The sequence below is a fragment of the Daucus carota genome, chromosome 1, assembly GCF_001625215.2.
Source record: "Daucus carota subsp. sativus chromosome 1, DH1 v3.0, whole genome shotgun sequence".
NCBI classification, from domain to species: domain Eukaryota; kingdom Viridiplantae; phylum Streptophyta; class Magnoliopsida; order Apiales; family Apiaceae; genus Daucus; species Daucus carota.
Genome location: NC_030381.2, coordinates 12,348,829 through 12,370,932, shown reverse-complemented (window position 1 = coordinate 12,370,932; position 22,104 = coordinate 12,348,829). Strand labels below are relative to the sequence as shown.

The window sequence follows — 22,104 nt, the reverse complement described above, 5'->3', positions numbered from 1 at the left end:
TAGATAGCTCTAGTGGACGAGTGTGCTCTCGTGAGGGTTTGTAGAAGATATACCCACAAAATCCCAAGTCGTGATGAATCCACAATTCTCTATTCTTGCAAATAATGCACCAAAAACAACCTAAAATGATAGAAAATCACTTCATCACCTCAACTCGTGACCTGCACAGAAAAACACTAAAAACACATCAAAAGACACTAAACACTTAAGTACAACCAACCAATTTAAGTGGAAATGAAGGCCTATAAGTGTGTATAAATACCACTTATCACACCCCCAAACTTAAACTGATGCTTGTCCTCAAGCGTCAACGACACTATACAATAATACAATGCAATGCATGAATGCAACTACGTGATGAATGAGTGAACTATGAAGTAATTGCCTTGCCAATTATAATACCTCAGATTGTGCTAATGTTCTCGAATTTCACTTCTCTCGCTACCAAGTCAATTACTCTTCTATTTACAAGTGTGGAGTGCCAGTGTGTGCAAGCATGTTCTTTTATTGAGACAAGACAAAAACTACTACTCCCACAGAATCCCAATCAAGAATCGTAAAAGTTTAAAACTAACACCCCGTCACTCAAGTCCAACTAAAAGCCAAGGTCCCAAAGAATGTCCACACCCTTCTATTTTATTCACTACTATTTTTTTTTTCTTTTTATTGGTGATTAATTGCTCGGTCTAAGGTCAGAGCGCTTCGCAGTGTAAATGCGTTACGAACACCACAAGACTTCACACACCAATTATTCACTCTATTCTAGTGGTTTATTTAACCGTGCAATGGTTGAGATCCCTAAAGATTTATGCACTAGTACCCATGTAGCGAGCGTTGGGTCAACAATCCCAAACCACGAGGGGCTTTAGGTTGTTAGGCACAAAGTCCCCTCGGACTTAATTACTCGAGTACTAATGAGCTCAACCTAGTGAATTCTACCACTTATTTTTTCTAGTGAATTTATTTACTACTATTTCTTTTTTTTCTTTTTTTTTTTTTTTTAGAAAGGTATATCTACTCCTCAGTTCCCCCAAACTTAAGAATTACAGACCTAAGCTGAAGGATGCCCAATTCAATCCTAGAATTCATGGAATTTCGTCTAAATCCTATCTCAAGAACATATGTGAAGTACAATTTCCAACACAAGCAATTTCCAAGTACTAACCTAGCATTGCAATTGAAATTACTAATCAAGAACTACGCACATAACTCATCATAGGCAATTAACTTGGCTTAACTTCATAATTCATGCAAATGCTCGTGATACTAACTACGACAATTACCACTAAACATGTAAAATAAAATTAAAAATATGAGAAAAATAGAAGAACGTGAGAAAAATAAAAAAAAAAACGTGAACTACATGAACTAACTAACACATGCAACAAAATAGAAAAATATGCTCTTCCTTAGATTACCACCACCAAACTTAAAATTTTCAATGTCCCCATTGAAAGCGGTAAAAAGGCTAGAGCACCCACATACCTACTCGGAGTCCGAGTCCTCCCCCTCCTCTGCTGGAGGTGAATCAGGTGGAGGATACTGCATCCCTGCTCCGAATACTGGCCACTGAACTGTGACCCCCTGTGCCTGGAAAGCACTACCTAGAGCCTGTGTCAAGTCAAACGCAAACCTCTGGTGGATGTCATGCATGGTGTCCATCCGTCTCGCTAATCGGCGATAATGAACATCTCCCATCGGTTCGGAGCTCCTCTCCGTCTGTGAAGTACCAGCTCCAGAAGCTCTAGTACGCTCCCTCCTAATGAACTCTGGACGTCCCCCTGGCATCTCATCATATATATACCCGAGACCTCGAGGGTGGGGAACTCCTCCCTCCCACTCCGTCATCCGACTGATCGCCGAATGATCAATAGGTGCTGCTGGCAACTGTAATTGCTCGTTGGCTGGCCAACGAACACCGCTTGATCGACAGAGCTTCGTAACAATTGTGCCGTATGGAATGGCACCAGTGGTTCCTCCCTGTAAGAACCTCAGAATCCCCTGATGAATAACATGTCCCAGATCAATATACTTGCCCGAGACAATCCCAAAGAGCAGAATAGCTCTATCCACTGTCACCTCATGCCCATGTGAAGATGGCATGATGTTAGCACAGATGAAGGCGTTCCACGCCTTCGCATACCGGTTCAACGCGGCTGCTGGAAAAGAAACATGTGCCGGCAAAGGAGGTGCAGTCATCTTCCAATTCGTATCCGGCACACACATATCATACACCAACCGCTCAAGATCAACCGGATCATCATCAAACCGGCGTTTGGCACGCCCAATCCTCTCAACAACCCAATCTTCTTCATTACGGCGCTTGGCACGCCCCCCAATCACTCTACGGATTGCCTCCGCACTATAATCCACACGGATTCCTCGCACCACCGTGAACCCATCGCGATTCTCCTTGGCATTAGCATAAAACTCTCGAATAATGGCCAAGGGAACCGCCTCCGGAGCTTCGCAAAAAGACTCCCATCCCCTTTCTTGAATCATATTCAAGAGATCACCATCTTCCGCCGTGGGTAAGAATCCCCTCTCCTTGACTATCGACTTATTCATAAGCCGTTGAAACTCGGTTCGTGCACCATCGGATGTGAATTCAACCTCACCCATCGAGGAAGAATCGCTAGATGTAGGGGCTTGGGTGCTTGGTCCTTGTGATCTTCGGGCTCTTTTGGGTGCCATTGGTAGAGATTTAGAGTTGCAAGAGGTTTATGTGTAGTGGGTTTGAGAGATTTGTTGGTGGTTGTGTGTATGGATGTGTATATATATAATTAGGGTTTATAGAATTAGAATAGGAATTGGAGATGGGTTTTGTGTTTATATAGGATATTGAGAGTTGAGTTAGGGTTTTGGAGGATATATTTCGGGCTAGGCATGCAAAATTAGGATTGTGGGCTTTTAAAAACGAAAAGAAAATATTTTTGGGAGAAAATTCGAGTTTCTGGGCAGTCAGTAGCGCGGCCGCGCTAAGTGTAGCGCGGGCGCGCTGTACACTTTAGCGCGGGCGCGCTGGACACTAGCGCGGGCGCGCTAGTGTCTGACACCCAAGGCCGAATTTTCTCGTTTTTTTTGCGTTTTTGAGGTTTACAACGGTACAATATGGTTCCAATGCGCGGGTTGCCTCCCACGAAGCGCTTGTTTAACGTCGTTAGCTCGACTTGAAGTCCAGAATTAATCCGATTCCGATTGAAGAATCGTGGTTTGTACCTCACGATTCACATTTCCGCCAAAGTAAGGCTTCAACCGTTGACCATTAACTTTAAATGATTCCTCCGGTGATTTGGCATAGATTTCTACTGCACCGTGGGGGAACACCGTCTTGACCGTAAACGGCCCCGACCAGCGTGACTTGAGTTTCCCTGGAAACAGCTTCAACCGAGAGTTATACAATAGAACCAATTGTCCTACCACAAAAGATTTTTGTATCAGCCGCTGATCATGCAATCTTTTCACCTTCTCTTTGTAGAGTTTGTTATTTTCATAAGCACGGAGGCGGAACTCCTCCAACTCATTGAGTTGAATCATGCGTTTCTCTCCAGCTAACTGTAAGTCGAAATTCAACTTCTTTAGTGCCCAATAAGCTTTATGTTCCAATTCTACTGGTAAGTGACAAGCTTTCCCAAACACTAGCTGAAATGGAGAAGTACCCAACGGTGTTTTGTAAGCTGTTCGATAAGCCCAATCAGCCTCGTCTAATCGCAAGGACCAGTCTTTCCTAGAAGGGTTAACTACCTTCTCTAATATGCGTTTGATCTCTCTGTTAGACACTTCAGCTTGACCATTCGTTTGAGGATGATAAGCAGTAGCAACCCGGTGATTGATATTATACCTCGTCATCAAGGTTGTGAATTTCCGATTGCAGAAATGAGAGCCTTCATCACTGATAATGACTCTAGGGACTCCGAAACGGGTAAAGATTTGTTTTTGAAGAAATTGCAAGACCACCTTAGCATCATTTGTAGGTAAGGCTTTCACCTCCACCCATTTAGACACATAATCAACTGCTAATAGAATATACTGGTTGTTGCAAGACGAAACGAATGGTCCCATAAAGTCAATACCCCAAACATCAAATATTTCGACTTCCAAAAGCATTTTAAGAGGCATTTCATTCCTCCTAGAAATATTACTTGTACGTTGACATCGATCGCAACCCAACACAAACTGATGAGCATCTTTAAACATAGTTGGCCAGTAAAAACCTGCTTGAAGTACCCTCTTTGTTGTCTTCTCTCCGCTATAATGGCCCCCATAACCAGTGGAATGGCACTCGCGCAAAACTCCCTCAACTTCATTATTAGGAATACACCGTCTGAGAATCTGATCGACTCCTTGTTTAAACAGAAAGGGTTCATCCCAAATATACCATTTCACATCGTGAAGGAATTTCTTGCGTTGAGCATAAGAGAATTCTGGAGGAATGACCTTACTCACCAGATAATTTACAATGTCAGCAAACCATGGCTCTTCGGCCTCAACTCCAAACAACTGTTCATCCGGGAAGAATTCATTGATTAGAGTGTTGTCGGTAGTTTGTTTGCTATGATCTTCTAGTCGGGATAAATGATCCGCTACCTGATTTTCTGTGCCCTTCCGATCTTTAATTTCTACATCAAAGTCTTGGAGTAATAGAACCCAACGAATTAGCCTTGGTTTGGAATCCTTCTTTGAAATGAGATACCGAATGGCTGCATGATCAGTGTATACCACTACCCTTGTTCCAAGAAGATAAGACCTGAACTTCTCAAAGCTAAAAACAATAGCTAGAAGTTCTTTTTCAGTAGTAGTGTAGTTCAATTGTGCATCATTTAATGTTTTGCTGGCATAATAGATAACATGAAACACATTACTTGTACGCTGGCCCAGTACAGCTCCTACAGCATAATCACTGGCATCACACATTAATTCGAATGGTTTACTCCAATCAGGTGCAGTGATGATAGGTGCTGATGTCAACTTCTTTTTCAAAATTTCAAATGCTTCCAAGCACTCCTCATCGAATTTGAATGGAATGTCTTTCTCTAACAGATTGCAAAGAGGTTTGGAAATTTTTGAGAAGTCCTTGATGAACCTCCGATAGAAACCTGCATGACCAAGGAAGCTTCGGATGCCCTTAACCGAGAGTGGTGGAGGGAGATTTTTAATTGTTTCCACTTTCGCTTTATCAACTTCCAGTCCCTTGGCAGATACTTTATGTCCCAATATGATTCCTTCTTGCACCATGAAATGGCATTTTTCCCAATTGAGAATCAGATTAGTTTCCACACAGCGCTTAAGAACCATTCTCAGATTCGTGAGGCATTGGTCATAAGATGTTCCAAATACAGAAAAATCGTCCATGAATACCTCCACATTGATGCCGATCATCTCTGAGAATATTGCCATCATGCACCTTTGAAAAGTGGCTGGTGCACCACATAAGCCAAAAGGTACTCTTCGGAATGCAAATGTACCATAAGGGCATGTAAAGGTTGTCTTTTCTTGATCCTCCGGAGAAATAGCAATCTGATTATAGCCAGAATACCCATCCAACAGGCAATAGAATTCATGACCAGCCAACCTGTCAAGCATCTGATCAATAAAAGGCAGAGGGAAGTGATCCTTCCTTGTAGCTTTATTTAGCTTTCTGTAGTCCATGCAAATCCTCCAACCAGTGACAGTTCTAGTTGAGATGAGTTCCCCTTTTTCGTTGGCTATTACTGTCATGCCTCCTTTCTTAGGCACACATTGTACTGGACTCACCCATGAGCTATCTGAAATTGGATATATGTACCTGCATCGAGCCATTTAAGAATCTCTTTCTTTACAACTTCCTTCATGATAGGATTTAACCTTCTCTGTTGTTCCACTGAAGGTTTGCTTCCTTCTTCAATGAGAATTTTGTGTTGACAAAATGATGGACTGATTCCCTTGATATCAGCTATAGTCCACCCAATTGCTGTTCTGAATTCCCTTAGCACCCTCAAAAGTTTTTCCTCTTTCTCACCTGACAAGTTAGCTGCAATAATAACAGGAAGAGTAGAACATTCACCAAGAAAAGCATACCTCAAGTGATCCGGTAGCGGTTTAAGTTCAAGTTTAGGTGCTTCGATCACTGATGGTTGTAGTGGTTTATGATCTTCCTTTTGTTCTTCCAAGCCAAGAGATTCGACAGGTGGTTCAAAATTCCTTCGCCAAGGTGATGAGTTAAGATGATGGATTTCTTCCAATTCTTCTTCACTGTCCAATTCCTCATCATTGGTAAGGATTGCTTCCAATACATCATCCTGTAAAACCCGCTGGCTATTAGCTTCTGCCGTAGTATCAAGTACATCCATATTGAAACAAGATTCCTCATCAGTTGGTAATTTCATTGCATTGAATACGTTGAATGTGACCGTCTGATCTTGTATTCTCATTGTAAGTTCCCCTTTTTGGACATCGATCAACGTTTGCCCGGTGGCTAAAAAGGGTCTGCCCAAGATGATAGGAATTCTTTTGTCTTCTTCAAAATCAAGAATCACGAAGTCTGCTGGAAATATTAATTTATCAACCTTGACCAGCACATCTTCAATTATACCCCTCGGATATGTGATCGAACGATCAGCCAGCTGTAAAGACATGTTTGTCGGCTTGAGCTCTGGCAGGCCAAGTTGTGTGAAGATCGATAGAGGCATCAGATTGATGCTAGCTCCCAAGTCGCACAGACACTTATCAAAAGAGAACTTCCCAATAGTGCAAGGGATAGTAAAGCTTCCCGGGTCTTTCAGCTTAGGTGGTAATTTTTGTTGAAGCACAACACTACATTCCTCCGTTAAAGCTACTGTCTCTAACTCCTCGAGCTTTAGCTTTTTTGAAAGAATACCCTTCATGAACTTGGCATAGCTAGGCATTTGCTCGAGTGCTTCAGCAAACGGAATGTTGATGTGAAGCTTTTTGAAAACTTCAAGGAATTTACCAAATTGCTTATCTAGCTGCTGTTTTTTTAACCTCCTAGGAAACGGAGGTGGTGGATATAATGGCTTTGATACCGGAGCAGCTGCAGGGGTAGCCTTGTCCATTTCAACAGTAGGTTTTATGCCAATTGTATTCGAAGGAAGTTCTGCTGGAATTTCTTGCGGTTCATCATCCTGATCTTGTACTAATGTTGAGGTAGGCCCTGTTGTAGTTTTTCCAGATCTCAGCGTAATGGATTGGACTAGCTCTTTAGGGTCCCTCTTACCTGGTACCTCTGTATCACTAGGGAGATTCCCCTGTGGTCTGCTTAATAAAGCATTAGCTAACTGACCGACTTGTGTCTCCAAGGCTTTTAAAGTTACTGCCTGACTCTTGTACATGAGTCTTAGCTCTTCCATGTCAGACCTTTCGTTAGCTGATTGCCCATGATTCTGAAATCCCGGAGGGTGATATGGCTGTTTAGGTGCATATTGTTGTGAAGTTCCAGCCTGACTGTACTGTTTAGGTCCCTGTTGAAATCCTTGTTGAGGTTGATTATAGCCCTGATTATTACTCCAGCTGAAATTCGGATGATTTCGGTTATTAGGATGGTATGTAGCTGGAGCAGGCTGTTGACCTCTCTGAAAATTGCTCACAAATTGTGCTGATTCACTAGAAATGGCACATTGATCAGTAGAGTGAGTACCAGCACATAATTCGCAAATTGAGATTGGCTGTTGAATTCCTTGGTGAGCCAGAGAATCGACTTTCATCGTGAGAGCCTTAAGTTGAGCAGCAATAGCTGTAGACGTGTCAAGATCAAGAATTCCGACTACCTTCCCTTGAGTAAGTCTTTGAGTAGGGTTCTGATATTCATTAGCAGCCATCATTTCAATAAGATCATAAGCTTCTTCATAACTTTTAGCCCATAGCGCACCTCCAGAAGCAGCATCGAGCATAGGTCTGGATTGAGGTCCAAGACCGTTATAGAAACTGTTTATTTGCATCCAATCCGGCATGCCATGATGGGGACACTTCCTTAGCATCTCCTTAGATCGCTCCCAGGCTTCACAGAATGTTTCTCCTGATTGTTGAGAGAATTGAGATAGAGCATTTCGTAGTGCAGCAGTCTTTGCCATGGGGAAGAATTTAGTGAGAAATTTCTGAGCTAGATCTTCCCATGTAGTAATCGAACCAGATGGTAAAGAATGTAACCATCCCTTAGCCTTATCTCTCAGTGAAAATGGGAAAAGCCTTAGCTTCACAGCATCATCAGAGACGTCATTAAATTTGAAAGTGTCACAGATCTCTATAAAATTCCGTATATGCATATTAGGGTCTTCAGTAGGAGAACCCCCATACTGTACCGAGTTCTGGACCATTTGAATAGTTCCTGGTTTGATTTCAAAGGCTTTGGCTGCGATTGCAGGCCTGACAATGCTTGACTGGATATCATCGATCTTTGGCATAGAGAAATCCTTCAATGCCTTACTGTCTGGTTGTGCTTCAGGTTCCGTCATTGTTTCAGAATCAGAAGAAGAAGAAGATGAATCAATTGCTTCCTTACGAGCTCTAGAACGTGTGAGCATAAACGCGACTCAAGTACCTGAAATAAAGAAAAGAAGAAAAGTGAGAAGAGAATAGAATCCTAGTCAGTGAATTTTAATGCACACTGATGACAAGTACATAAACTAATTAATTAACACCGAGTCCCCGGCAGCGGCGCCAAAAACTTGTTCGCAAAAATCTACACGCAAGCGCACGTGATCATAAGTAATATATTAAGTTCGATCCCACAGAGACTGGTGAATTAAGAATACGCACCTATGCAACAATGTATGAGCAATTTTCACTGCCAAGACAATTAACAAGGATGGGTTCTTTTATACTAATAACTAAATTTACTAATCAAATTCAGAATAGGAAAACACATGGGATTCTAACTTCATTATCGAATTCATCTAGAATTGAAATTACTGATTAACATGCGACTGTTGATCCTAATCAGACAACACGAAAGTAATACATGCCAACTCTCGTTGCACACATATCATACCAATCAAAATCCACAATTAAGACAAAAATCTCATGGACACCAACAAAGCTCAGACCCTATATCTCTATAGCGGTAGTGTAAGCAGAGAGGTTTAATAACAGGTCGTCTATCGTGATTACCCAGGGTGATAAAAATAGTTCAAGTCTATCACAAATTATGTTTCATTCACATAATCCTATGTTTACATGGCATAGTTCTAAATTCAACCATCCACTCTCGCTTCAGAAAGAATTAACAAACAACTCAGAAGTTAGCTACGCTCCTAAGAAGAATAAGCACGGCTCATGCAAAGAAATCAACGTACGTTGCAAAATCACACAAGTAATATTCTTCACTAAACTACATCGATAAATCCATTAGAATCCCATGAAGGCGGTTAGTTCATAATCGAACTAATCGACATCATGGGTTCTAATGAAAACATGATAAATAAACTACGAGAATTAAAAGGAATAAAAATACTTGAATTAATAATAAAGAACACAACGTTACAGATTTGATGTTCACGATCTCGCTCGAAACTGTCACTTCCTCGCGAAGAACGATCCAATACAAACTGATAATGTGCTTGATTACAAAAGAAAACTAACTATGATATTGTTTCGATATTCTAACTACTTGGAGGCTAGGGTTTTACACATGAGAAATTAAAATACATTGACCAAGTCAACCGGGCCTCGATCGCTGCTAAAATCCATCAGAAAAGCTCCAAAAATCGGCCCGGAACACTTCTGCTGGGCGCAGGCGCGCTAGTGGACTGTAATGTAGCGCGGGCGCGCTAGGCACTAGCGCGGGCGCGCTAGTGTCTGCCCTCGGATGGCCAACTTCTCCAATTCCGCTCGTTCTCGCGTGCATGTCCTTCCTCGCTCTAGTACCACTTCCGTAGGTGATCACGGTTGCATTTAGCACATGCAACAGGCCCTTTAAACCCCTAGATAGCTCTAGTGGACGAGTGTGCTCTCGTGAGGGTTTGTAGAAGATATACCCACAAAATCCCAAGTCGTGATGAATCCACAATTCTCTATTCTTGCAAATAATGCACCAAAAACAACCTAATATGATAGAAAATCACTTCATCACCTCAACTCGTGACCTGCACAGAAAAACACTAAAAACACATCAAAAGACACTAAACACTTAAGTACAACCAACCAATTTAAGTGGAAATGAAGGCCTATAAGTGTGTATAAATACCACTTATCAAAAACTGATAAAACTATATTCCCATATTCTACGATACCCATAAGGCTAGGGTTTTACACATGAGAAAATAAAGTGCATTGACCAAGTCAACCGGGCCTCGACCGCTACTAAAATCCATCGGAAAAGCTTCAAAAATCGGCCCGGGACACTTCTGCTGGGCGCGGCCGCGCCAAACTAGCGCAGGCGCGCTAGTGGGGACAGTAGCTAGAGCGGGCGCGCTAAGCTTTAGCGCGGGCGCGCTACTGTCTGCCACTGGCAGCCCGTTTCTTCGTTTTTTAGCTCGTTCTCGCGTGCATGCCCTTCCTCGCTCTAGTACCACTTCCGTAGGTGATCACGGTTGCATTTAGCACATGCAACAAGCCCTTTAAACCCCTAGATAGCTCTAGTGGACGAGTGTGTTCTCGTGAGGGTTTGTAGATGATGTACCCACAAAATCCCAAGTCGTGATGAATCCACAAATCTCTATTCTTGCAAATAATGCACCAAAAACAACCTAAAATGATAGAAAATCACTTCATCACCTCAACTCGTGACCTGCACAGAAAAACACTAAAAACACATCAAAAGACACTAAACACTTAAGTACAACCAACCAATTTAAGTGGAAATGAAGGCCTATAAGTGTGTATAAATACCACTTATCAGAGTCCTTGGTGCTGAATACTGCCTTCTAATTCCCTTTTCAGAGTAAAAATTGATTAGAGTTTGATTCTTGAATTCTGTGCCATTATCTGACGTTACAGCTTTCACTGGCACACCCTTTTCCAATTCAACTGACTTTATATGATCAATCACTGTCATCGGGGTTTCATCCTTAGAAGCCAGGAAGTAAACCCAAGTAAATTTCGAGAAGTCATCCACAATAACCAAGGCATATCTTCCTCCATCAATTGATGCAACATTTACGGGGCCAAACAAATCTATATGCAGTACATGAAGTGGATCTGTAATGGTATTGATGGTCTTGCCTTTGTGAGATGCTCTCTTCGCTTTTCCTTTCTGACAAGCTTCACAGAGATCATCAGTTGAGAATTCCAGGGAAGGCAAACCTCTCACTAGATCTCTCTTGACTAGAGAGTTCATGGTTTTGAAGTTGAGGTGTGAGAGCTTCTTATGCCATAACCAACTATCTTCAGTAGACGCTTTAGCGTAGAAATAGTGAACTTCGTTTCCTGGTCCTGAAGACAAATCAGCTACGTATATGTTGCCTTTCCTTATGCCACATAGTGAAGGACGCTTATCCTTGATATGTTTGATGATACATATCTCCTTTTCAAAGTGAACATAATATCCTTTGTCACAAAACTGACTGACACTCAGGAGATTATGTTGAAGTCCTTCAACTAAAGCAACATCCTCTATGATGATTCTTCCAATTTTGTACTTGCCATATCCCACAGTACGACCTTTGCTATTATCAGCAAAACTGACTGTTGGGCCAGCTCCTTCTCTTATGTCTTCTAGCAGGGATCTATTGCCAGTCATGTGCATTGACGCTCCACTGTCAAGCACCCAAGTAACTCGAACAACTCCACTGGCACCCTGCAAAAGACATCTTGATTAAACCTTCTTTGGGACCCACACTTGATTGGGTCCAGCAGACTTAAAGAATTGATTTCTATCAGGTAATACAACAGAGCCTCTTGGACTGATATTTGGCTCACTCTTAACTGAACTTACTTCCTTAACAACAGCCTTGTAAACCTTGGTTTTAGGCTTTGGAACATAAGTCTCCTTTCTCACATGAGAAGGACCAGCAGTCTTTGATCTAGCATGCTTATTGTTTGTGTGTTCTCTAGGTGATGTGTTTTCATTTTTAGCATGCAAATTTCTAAAATAAGCAGACATAGTATTGAAAGCACAAAGCATACAGTTATCAACACCACAACATTTATGACATGCATCAAAAACAGGAGCAACAGGCATATCAGTTATAATAGCAGGAACATCAATAGATTCTACTCTAACCTTGTTAACAGATTTAAAGTTCTCAGTAGAATGACATCTATTGTCTCTGTTCTTACTATTCACAAAGTTATTAGGCTTGTTGAATTTAGTTCTCTCAGAGTTGACACCTAAACCAGCTTTAGGCAACCTAACATTGCCTTTCACTTTGATTGGTTTCAGTGATGTCAGGATCTCATCTCTAATCTCATTACTCTCTTTCATTTTAAGGTCTTCCTGTTTGAGTTCATATCTAATGACAACAGGAGTTTCTAACAGAGGTTCAGCTTCTGAGGATTTAAACAATGGTTGAGGGGAATCTTTCAAAACAAAAAGAATTCCTCTCTCCTCAGCACTCTTCTTAAAGGGAGTAATGTTACTAGCCTTACCTACAGATTTGTTATAGTCAAAACCTATTCCAACAGTTCTCTTGATCTCTTGTTTATCATTAAGTTCTTTGACTATAGTGGAGGCATCCTTAAAGGCTTTACACTTCACTTTCTCTTCGTCTAGCTGAAGTCTTAAAACAATCTCACCTTTCTCTAGAACTCTGACTTTAGCACATTGTAATCCTAAATCCATAGTCAGTTGTTCTATTTTAGGTTTTAATACTTTCATCTCATTCATCTTATAAGCATGAATTTCTAAGACTAACGTATTAATTTTAAGATTGGCAACTTTCATCTTTTAATAGCATCATCTCTTTCTAGTCCTAACTGCATAAAAAGTTTAGGGCATGTAGGATCTACCTGAAAGCTTCCAGCAGGAGGAGGTGAAGATGATCCAGCATTAGCCATGAGAGCAACATTCCCTATCTGCTCTTCTTCATCACTGTCTGTATCATCCCAGCTTTTCCCTTCTGCCAGATAAGACTTGCTTTTGAAACTTTGATTTCCAGAAGCACCCTGATGCTTTCTCACTAGTGCATCATACTTCTGCTTCAGCTCGTCATACGAATCCTTTCTCTTTCCTTGAACCTTGGGCTGTTTGCATTCAGTTGCAAAGTGTCCCGGTTCACCACAATTGAAACATTTAAACTTGTTCTATCCACCATCCCAGTCTTGTATCCTCCTTTGCTTGTAGAAGATGAGTAACCTCCTTTTTGAAACCTATTAGCAGTAGGCTTTTACTTGTAGGAGGGGTTCTTTTTGAATCTCATGTTTCCAAATTTCTTGGCAAACAGTGATAGAGATTGATCTTCTAACTGTTCTAACTCTTCCATTGTATAGAACTCTTCGTCACCACTGGAAGAAGCAGTCTGACCCATCTCAGGTACAACAAATTCCTGAGTGGTCTTAGAAGGAACAACAACATCAATCTTTTCTTCCGGTACAGGTGACTCAACAACTAGAGCTCTCGAATGGTTCAGTGTTTTACCCCAGCCATATCTCTGCTTACTTTGAACTTGCTCGAGTTCATAAGTTTTCAAAACTCCGTAGAGTCTTTCCAGAGAAATCTCATTCAAATCTCTACTTTCCCTGATAGCAGTGATTCTGTGTTCCAGATGTTCAGGAAGGGTTAAGAGAAACTTCATGTTGACCTCTTTCTTGTCGTAGTATTTCCCATTCAGATTCAAGTTATTAATCAGATTATTGAGTCTGATAAATACTTCTGAAATCCCTTCTCCGGGATTGGAACCAAACTGTTCATACTGAGCCATCAGTATCTCTTTCTTATTTTCCCTAACTTCTTCTGAGCCTTCGTTTATGATTTCTAGAGTGTCCCAAATTTGCTTCGCGTTCGTACAATTAACAACAGCATTGTACATAACAGGATCTAGGGATTCAACTAAGATCAGTTGAAGAGCATCATCCAGGTTCATCTGTTCACTCTCTTCATCTGTGTACTCAGAAAGTTCTTTCGGAATAGTCTGATGAGGTATTAACACACCATCTTCTTCGTGTGCTAATTTGACGTTAATCGGAGTAGAAACACCCTTGTTCAGAATCCCGATGTATTTTCTGTTCGCAGTGCGGAGGAATAGTAACATGTGCCTTTTCCATAGGCCAAAGTGTTCTTTGCTGAACGGTGGGATTTTAATGCTACTAATCTTTTGTGTACTCATGTTTAAGGATTTAAAGTGAATAGTGTTTGGAAGAGATTTGGGTTTTTTGAAAGAAAAAATATTTTAAATCAAAATTAATTTTTTTTTAAAAAAAATTAATTCGAATTAAAAATATTTAAATTTGAAGTGAATAGTGTTTGGAAGAGATTTGGACTTTTGAAAGAAAAATATTTTTAATCAAAATTAATTTTTGGAATAAAATTAATTCGAATAAAAAAATATTTGGACGTTACAGAGTTTGAATAGGATCTGATACGGAAAATGGTATCAACCGCTCTGATGCCAATTGTTAGGTCCTGGAACGATTGTAGAAGGGGGGGGGTTGAATACAATCGTCACTTAAAAATAATCGCGGCGGAATAAATCTGATTGGAATGTAACTTGTTAATCAGATTAAGATTAATTAATATAACAATGTTTTAAGTCGTTATATAATTAATATGGTTCGTTTTAATGTCCACTAGTTCGTAGAATAAATTTGACAGAAAGTATTCTAACTCAGCGGAACAAAACAACCGAATGATCAAAGCACAGTAAACTGTGGATTTAACGAATAGCAAGTTTAGCACAACTTGAAAGCTTTACAATACTTTGAACAAGAACAAATGAAGGGGGGAGAGCCATATTTATAGGCAAAACCCTTGAACTAGTAAGACAATGGTGGCAAAGACAATCCCTAGCTTGCTAAGACAATTTGGCACTTTGTCTTGCTATTTTAGACCTTGTAAGACAATGAAATCCGTGGGCAAGACAATCTAGGGGTCGGTAAGACAATTGAGAAGTGCGGTAAGACAATCTGGGAGATTGTCTTACTGTTCTACAATCGGCAAGACAATCACAAGGATTGTCTTGCAAGCTACCAAGGCAAGACAATTGCTACAGGCGGTAAGACAATCTGAGAGATTGTCTTGCCGTGTAAAGGAAGAGGAGAAAAGCGGTAAGACAATCTGGGAGATTGTCTTGCCGTGTTGTGAGAAGGCAACAGGCGGTAAGACAATCCTTTGGATTGTCTTACCTTGCTTAAAAACAGCAAGACAATCCATTGGATTGTCTTACCTTGCTTGTTTTAGCAAGACAATGCCTTGGATTGTCTTTCCTTGTAGTTTAACACTTAGACAATCAATTAGATTGTCTTTCCTTGTGTATTTCAAGTAGACAATCCATTTTCCCTTTAATTAATTAACCAATTAATATTCACTTAATTATTTTAAATGCATAAATTCATAAATTAAATTAATTCGAGATAGAATTAATTTAATAAATAAATTACACATCCAATATAATTATTTTGAGAAGTGAAATAATTAATTAGAAAATTAATTATCCTTTTCTTCTTCAGCAGAGTCTTCAGTCTTCTTTAAACAATTATGATCTTCGACTTGATTGAACGACCACCTTCTCTTGACTCAGAATATTTAACCGGATGAGCTGATACACAAATGTACTGTCTAGTTCATCTGTAACTAGCTGAATTAAATATTCCTTGTCAATTAAACAATTAGGCGGTGGCTTGTTTGTCGATTCTTCGTCTTCTTAGTTCTTCTTCATTTGTTGACACAATATGGAATCTTCTGAATAAATAAAGTATTTAAACTTTATACCTTCTGATCTTCTGGACGTGCTACAAAAGATTATTTGTACACTGAGGCTTGATCATATTAATGAACTTCTTCCAGTGGTTTCCAGCAGCATCCTGAAATTCTTCTGACATAAAATCTTCAATAAATCATTTGACGTTCTTCGTACGGATTCCGGATAACAGTACTTGCTATTTACTTGGTTTCTTATCAGAGTTGAGTTGATTCCTCTTAAATACAAATAGGCTTAACATATGCCTTTCATCTTTCTCCTCATCAGGAGCATCAGCAGCGGGCTGCTCAAGCTTGAGTTCATAAGTGCAAAACTTGTACTCCTCAACAGTCAACACAATGTCCAAATTATGTTTCCATTCAATATAGTTAGGTCCGGTAAGTTTGTTATCCTTAAGTATGATGAACAGTGGATTAAAGCCCATTTTATCCTGAGAATCATGCATGAAAAAAATCACATTACACATAAAGAAGGGCGCATTAAAAATTAAGACCTATTGGTTCCTCTAACAATTATTAAAATTAAATGCATTAACGTTTAAACACCATAAGTTTCTGGTACGTCACGATAGGTGACATGTATACCCCTTAAATTTCTTTAAACGTTACTTCGGTCCTATTACTAAACAATAAGCCAAGTTGGGGTGGTCTATATTATTTTTCATAGCTAAGTGTATACCATCATCAAATCTTAAATTACCCGAAACCTATGGAACTTGGTACGCCACGATGGGCGGCATGTATACCTTCCAATATTTCTCGAATAGAATACTTCAATTCAATATTCGTGTCTGGTTTGACTTCTAGGCAGTGGAGGAGTCACATCGGTCTCACTTAATACCCATAAGCCTTAGAAATCGCCCCAAATCAGAGATAAAGAAAATTCGTATATATTCGTATTAATTTAAGAAGTTTGTTCCAGTAATATCTATAACATTCTAGACACCATAAATTACATGCCACGATGGGTGACGTATACATAATTTATATTCGTCTTTATGTTAAATTACATACAAACAATGATGGAGACCATGGGATTTAATATCATATTAACTCCCTCTCCCACTTAGAATTTACTTTGAGGATTTTAATCTAGATGCATCACCCTATGTTATTTCTTCGAAGTCCACATGCATACTATCATGGTTATAGCAACAGAAAGAACACATAACATGGCAGCATACTAGCATGATTAAAGCATTAATTAAAAACATCCCTATTTCCATGTCATTCTAGCATGCGAAGGGTTAGTATCACATGGCATAACAACACAAACAAGAAACACATAATAATAGTAATCAATAATCATAATAAAACACATCCACTATTATGGCCCCGGAAAAATTAGCTTCGAAATCAGCTTCCAGAAAACTTCGAGAGCCCGTTTGGAGGCCTAAACGGCCTCAGAATGCCTCGAAAAATCCCGAAAAACACCTTCAAAATCACCTCAACCGGGGTTCCCCCGGTTGTTGCTAGCTTCGTCTCGTTCTGCCGTCTCCGAAAAGTGCTCATTCGTCCAAATCAGACACCGTATGCAAACGTTACGGTCAAAACAGTGCAGCACCCCCGAAACCCTAATCGCAGCAGCGGAAGATCCTTGTTTCTTGCAGCCCCGTTGATCAAACAATTACATACTAATTGTACAGACGAACCAGCCTATTCTATTACATCAGATCATCATCTAAAACAATTACAAATTGAATTACAAGATCAAAACAATCACGATCAACCCTCGTGATTTACAACAGCCACGATAAACCACGTGGAATCCAAACATAACAGAATAATTAAAACACGGCCATAATAGTGGACAACGACCTGCATCACAGAATCACTATATACATGCATATATAATCATGACATGGACTACATATCATAAATCACAGAACCGCAACCTCGCTCTGATGCCATTGTAGGAACAATCGGACCTTGGTCCTGCGTTTTATGATACCAATTAAAAGTTCGAACAGAATATTAACCTTAATCGCTACGGCGCAAGCGATTCAAATCCACATCTTCTACTGTATTCCTTGATTCTCCTTGGACGAAGTGTGGCCTTCGATCTCCCAAGGTGTGCCTCTCCTTAAAGCTCCGAAAACCAAAACCCTAGCTGTCTCCTTGAGAAAAACGTCCGCCTCTCTCAAACTCTAGGATCAATTCATTTTTGGTGTATCTTTCAGCTTTAGGAGAACGAGAATATATATAGGCTACAGTAGGGATCATGGACCATTAGGTCAGGCCTTCCAATGACATTCCGGGCCAGGCCCAATGTCATTAAATATTAATTCTATCCACTAAAGAACTAATATTTGCACTACCTTTCCTAATTCCGTAAATTAATTATTTAATTCGGTTCCCATATTAATTGCTTATAAATTCCCCATGTTTAAGATATCGCATGTCCATTAATTAAATTAATTTCTGACAATTAATTTAACTAATATCTTTTATCCTTGATCATCCACTCAACCTTCTAATTATGCAAGAACAAATCTGCCTGCAGGACTAAAGCATAATTATCTTTATGAGCTTTCAAGAGGACATCATCACCCGAATATATTTTTCGGACACAGTTTCCTTTTATAGTCAATATCCCACTCTGCATATAATGTCATTGCCCAATACATAAATTCGTAATTTAAAATAAATTACTTAATTTATGAGTCAAGGCATGTGCATTAAATACAAGTGTCAATCACTATATCCGGATTAAGAACTTAAGCATTAATAACATCTGTTGTGAGAGGAATTGATACAACACCCCCAGAACCGTGTAGCACAATTATAGGGATATCTATTACAACTACGAAAATCACGGCTAGATCTTAGGGGCTACCGTTAACATAAACTAAGAAAAACAAATGAGAAACAAGTGTGTTTAAGGGCTGAGCTTGCAAAGAACCGAACAACGAGGCCGGAATTATGGAATTCCGTCCTGCGATTGCCCGGAAATATATGTCACAAAGGTTACACGTGCCTCTCTTTAGAGTGTAGAACTCGTGAAAATGATCCAAGTCCCTTTGCAAGGTTCCTACATACCCTATATTTATAGGGATCAAGCCCATGTAGTTCTCGATTTAGGACTCTGAAGAGATAAGCTCTTATCCCCTCTAGTTTAGGATAAAACAGCCTTCTTTCAGTAGTTATCCAGCGGCATCCCACTCCAAGTAGGTCACTTGAAGCCTTCATCTTCAATATATATCCGAATATTCTTGAATTATCTTCACCAATTTATAATTATCTCCATAATAGATGTATTTATCCTTTAACTCGTAGATAAATAATAGCTGATATACTCCCAATATGCCTCCAATTCGTCCCCCTTGAAACAAGGAAGAAGAGTCCTGTTTGGAGTCTGCCTGCCGGTCTGCCCAGGCGGCGGAAGCCCTGCCAGCGGCATCCCCTAACTGCAGCCCCGCAACTGCAAGCCAGGGTGCACTTAGCGGTAACCCCTAGCAGCGGTAACCCCTAAAGCGCCTTCAGGTGCAACCCCATTCTGATGGCAGTCTTCATTATGCTTCCAATGCAAGTCCATATACCTTCTTGTACACCTTCAATGATTCACCCAGCCATGGTGAAGCCCATTATCCTTAACCAAATGATTCCAATAAGCTCAAGTGAAGCCCAAATAATATGATGGGCTATAAAATAAGCCCAGGGAGATTTTATGGCACAACAACTACCCCCCGGTTCCTTGAAGTATTAAATACGAGAGGAACCTAGGAACGGTAACCCTCAATCAACCAGCTGCAAGCCCTTAAATTATGTCAGAGATTAATCGTAAATCATTTCTAAGCTTACGTGGGCGTAGCCCGGTGTAAGAAACAAGAAATAATTCAGATGTATTTCCCACACATAATTATGAAACCAATTATATTAATTCAGTACAACCACCGAAAACCTTGAATATTTATTCCCAAAATAATAAAAATTATTTTCCACGAATATGTCCGAGCTTCCGCAATTTTTATTCCACCTTTTCAGTTTCCCGCGTGTGCCATGTCAGTTTGTGATAAGGCTAATCCCAAAGATTTCGGGGTTTAATTTAAATTCAAATTGGTTTGAATTGCAACAAAAAATCCCTAATTAGGTGGTGCAGCCGTAGAGTCCTAGCCTGCCTCTACCTCTTCAGCCACCCACCTAGGCCTCGGGAAGCCCTGCGTCATCAAAGCCTTCTCCACGCCAAGCCAGTCACGGCACGCCACCTGGCGTAGCTGTTCCCCACTTCCCACTGCTATATATACACACGCATATAGCCTCGTTCCACTTTTTCTTTTTATCTCTCAAACACTTCACTCCACACTCTCTCTTCCGACCGAAGCACTTCCAGGCGCACCTTGCTCTTTCTTTCCGGCGTTTCCTTCTCCGACTCCGTTTCCAACTCCAACCAAAGGTAAGCCCCCTTACTTTCGTCTTCGTTCTTCCTTATCGCATTTTCACCATGTCTGCAACTAAACGTTTATATGATCCATGCCTGTTTGTCTCTTTTTCTCTTGACTGTTCACCTCGGTACGCGTGCACACACTCACACTCGCCTTGCTTGATGTTATTATGCTTGATTAAACTGCTAATTTGCCCTGCATGCCAGTATAGTTAAACATGTACACTCATCCTTTGAATGTACACACACCACTGGTTTTAATCGACTCCAATTAGGCCCTTATTGTTTCCCAACTGGGTTATCTTTCTCGGCGTTGTTGCATTGCTTTGAGGCCATGATCGTAGCCCTAGGTCGTAAACCCTAGGTTCCCAATTGCCTCCAGGGGGAACCCCTTTTTTACAATCGAACCCTCTTTTATGCCCCTTATCCGCTTTGGATGTTTTGTTGTGTGATTTGCTGCATTGTACTTGCTTAGATGGTATCTTAGGATTGTGATTGGGCGTTGATTGTTGTGGTTGAGATTAGGGTTAGGATTAGGCTTCCCGCCCCGGGTCCCTTGTTGGGCTTCTCGAAGAAGATGAACCGTCCTCCGTGGCCTGTGCTGCTTCCTATGAGGGATGTAGTTCCCGTATACTTTAGGGCTCCAACTGAAGCCTTTTCATTCCTTCTTCGCACCCGTAGGGCTCCACCTTTGCAGCCCAGTCTTCCGCAAACCCTTTCTCCTTCTCCCTTTTTGTTTTTCTTTCTTTCGACCTTTTCACATCTTGTTGTGTCCTTTCGTTAACCCATCCTTTCCTCTTGTAGATGTCTCAAGGATCCATGTCCTTGAGACAAGCAAGGCTGCCACAAGCAAGGCTCCCGTTATCGTAGTTGACGCGGGATCCTCTCCTAGCCTGGACCTTCAGCCTGCTCAGCCGAGTTTGGGGGTTAGCTCCAGGACCCGCTCCAAGCGCAGCTTAGTGGTGAAGGAGCTCAACTGGACCACCTCTGAGTCCAGTCAGGCGGATATGACTCCGGGCCTCCCGCTGGACCCTGCTGCTGAAGCCCTCGAGGGGAGCCCCGAGGAGGTTGAACGGGAGGCTGAAGCTTCCGTGGAGGTGATCGGGCCTCCAGCTGTAGTCCTGGCTTGCGAGCACATGGACTCCATCATGACTCCTGCGAGGCTGCAGTCCCTCTTGGAGTCCTGCAACTCTGGCTGCACCCTGGGGATCCCGAAGCCAGGAGAGAGGTGTCACCGCTTCGACACCCTCAAGCCGGGCACCGGCTACCCCAAAGCCGTGGTTTCCGCTCAGTTCTTCAGGCTGGGCTTGTCTCTCCCCCTCCATCCTTTCATTCTGAAGGTCTTGGACTTCTATGAGGTCTCCCCCATGCAGCTTACCCCCAACTCCTACCGCATGGCGGTCTGCCTCTACATCCTCTACGATATCCACCATGGGGTGAGGATGTCTGCCTTGGAGTTGGGTTGGTTCTTCCAGCTGAAACTTACTGGGAGGACCCCAGGGTTCTTCTACCTCACTGCCTGGAATACCCATCACAAGAAGGGCATCAAGGGTAACCGCTAGTCGATGTCAGACTGGCAGAAGCTCTTCCTTTACTGCTACGACTGCCCAGTCTACAGAAAGGACTTCAATCTCTCCCCCAGTAAGCCAGTTTTCCCCTTGTTCATTGTCTAGTTTAGCCCTTTAGGGTTCCCGTTTAGTTTCCTTATGCTTGTATTTGTTGTAGACATGCCAGTGCAGACTCCTTTGGCGGGGGAGTCCCTTGAGAGGGCCGAGCACATGTTGGGGCTGTCCACCAAGCTAGGTGATGGCTCCAGCCTGCTTACTCTAGAGAACCTGGAGAGGCTCGGTTTTTCCACTACGGTGGTAAATGCATCCCCCGTTGACGAGGGGGGTGCAGACGTGGAGGCGACGGGAAGCCCAGGTTTCCTCTTTGCTTG

The 22,104-nt window shown here is 41.4% G+C and overlaps 1 non-coding gene across 1 annotated transcript; it reads left to right on the top strand.

Annotated features, from left to right (window-relative positions):
* The first annotated feature begins 7,944 nt into the window (after positions 1-7,944).
* Positions 7,945-8,051, top strand: LOC135150022 (small nucleolar RNA R71). Its single transcript, XR_010288377.1, has one exon. It is a non-coding gene; the product is annotated as a small nucleolar RNA R71 (small nucleolar RNA).
* Positions 8,052-22,104: the final 14,053 nt, after the last annotated feature.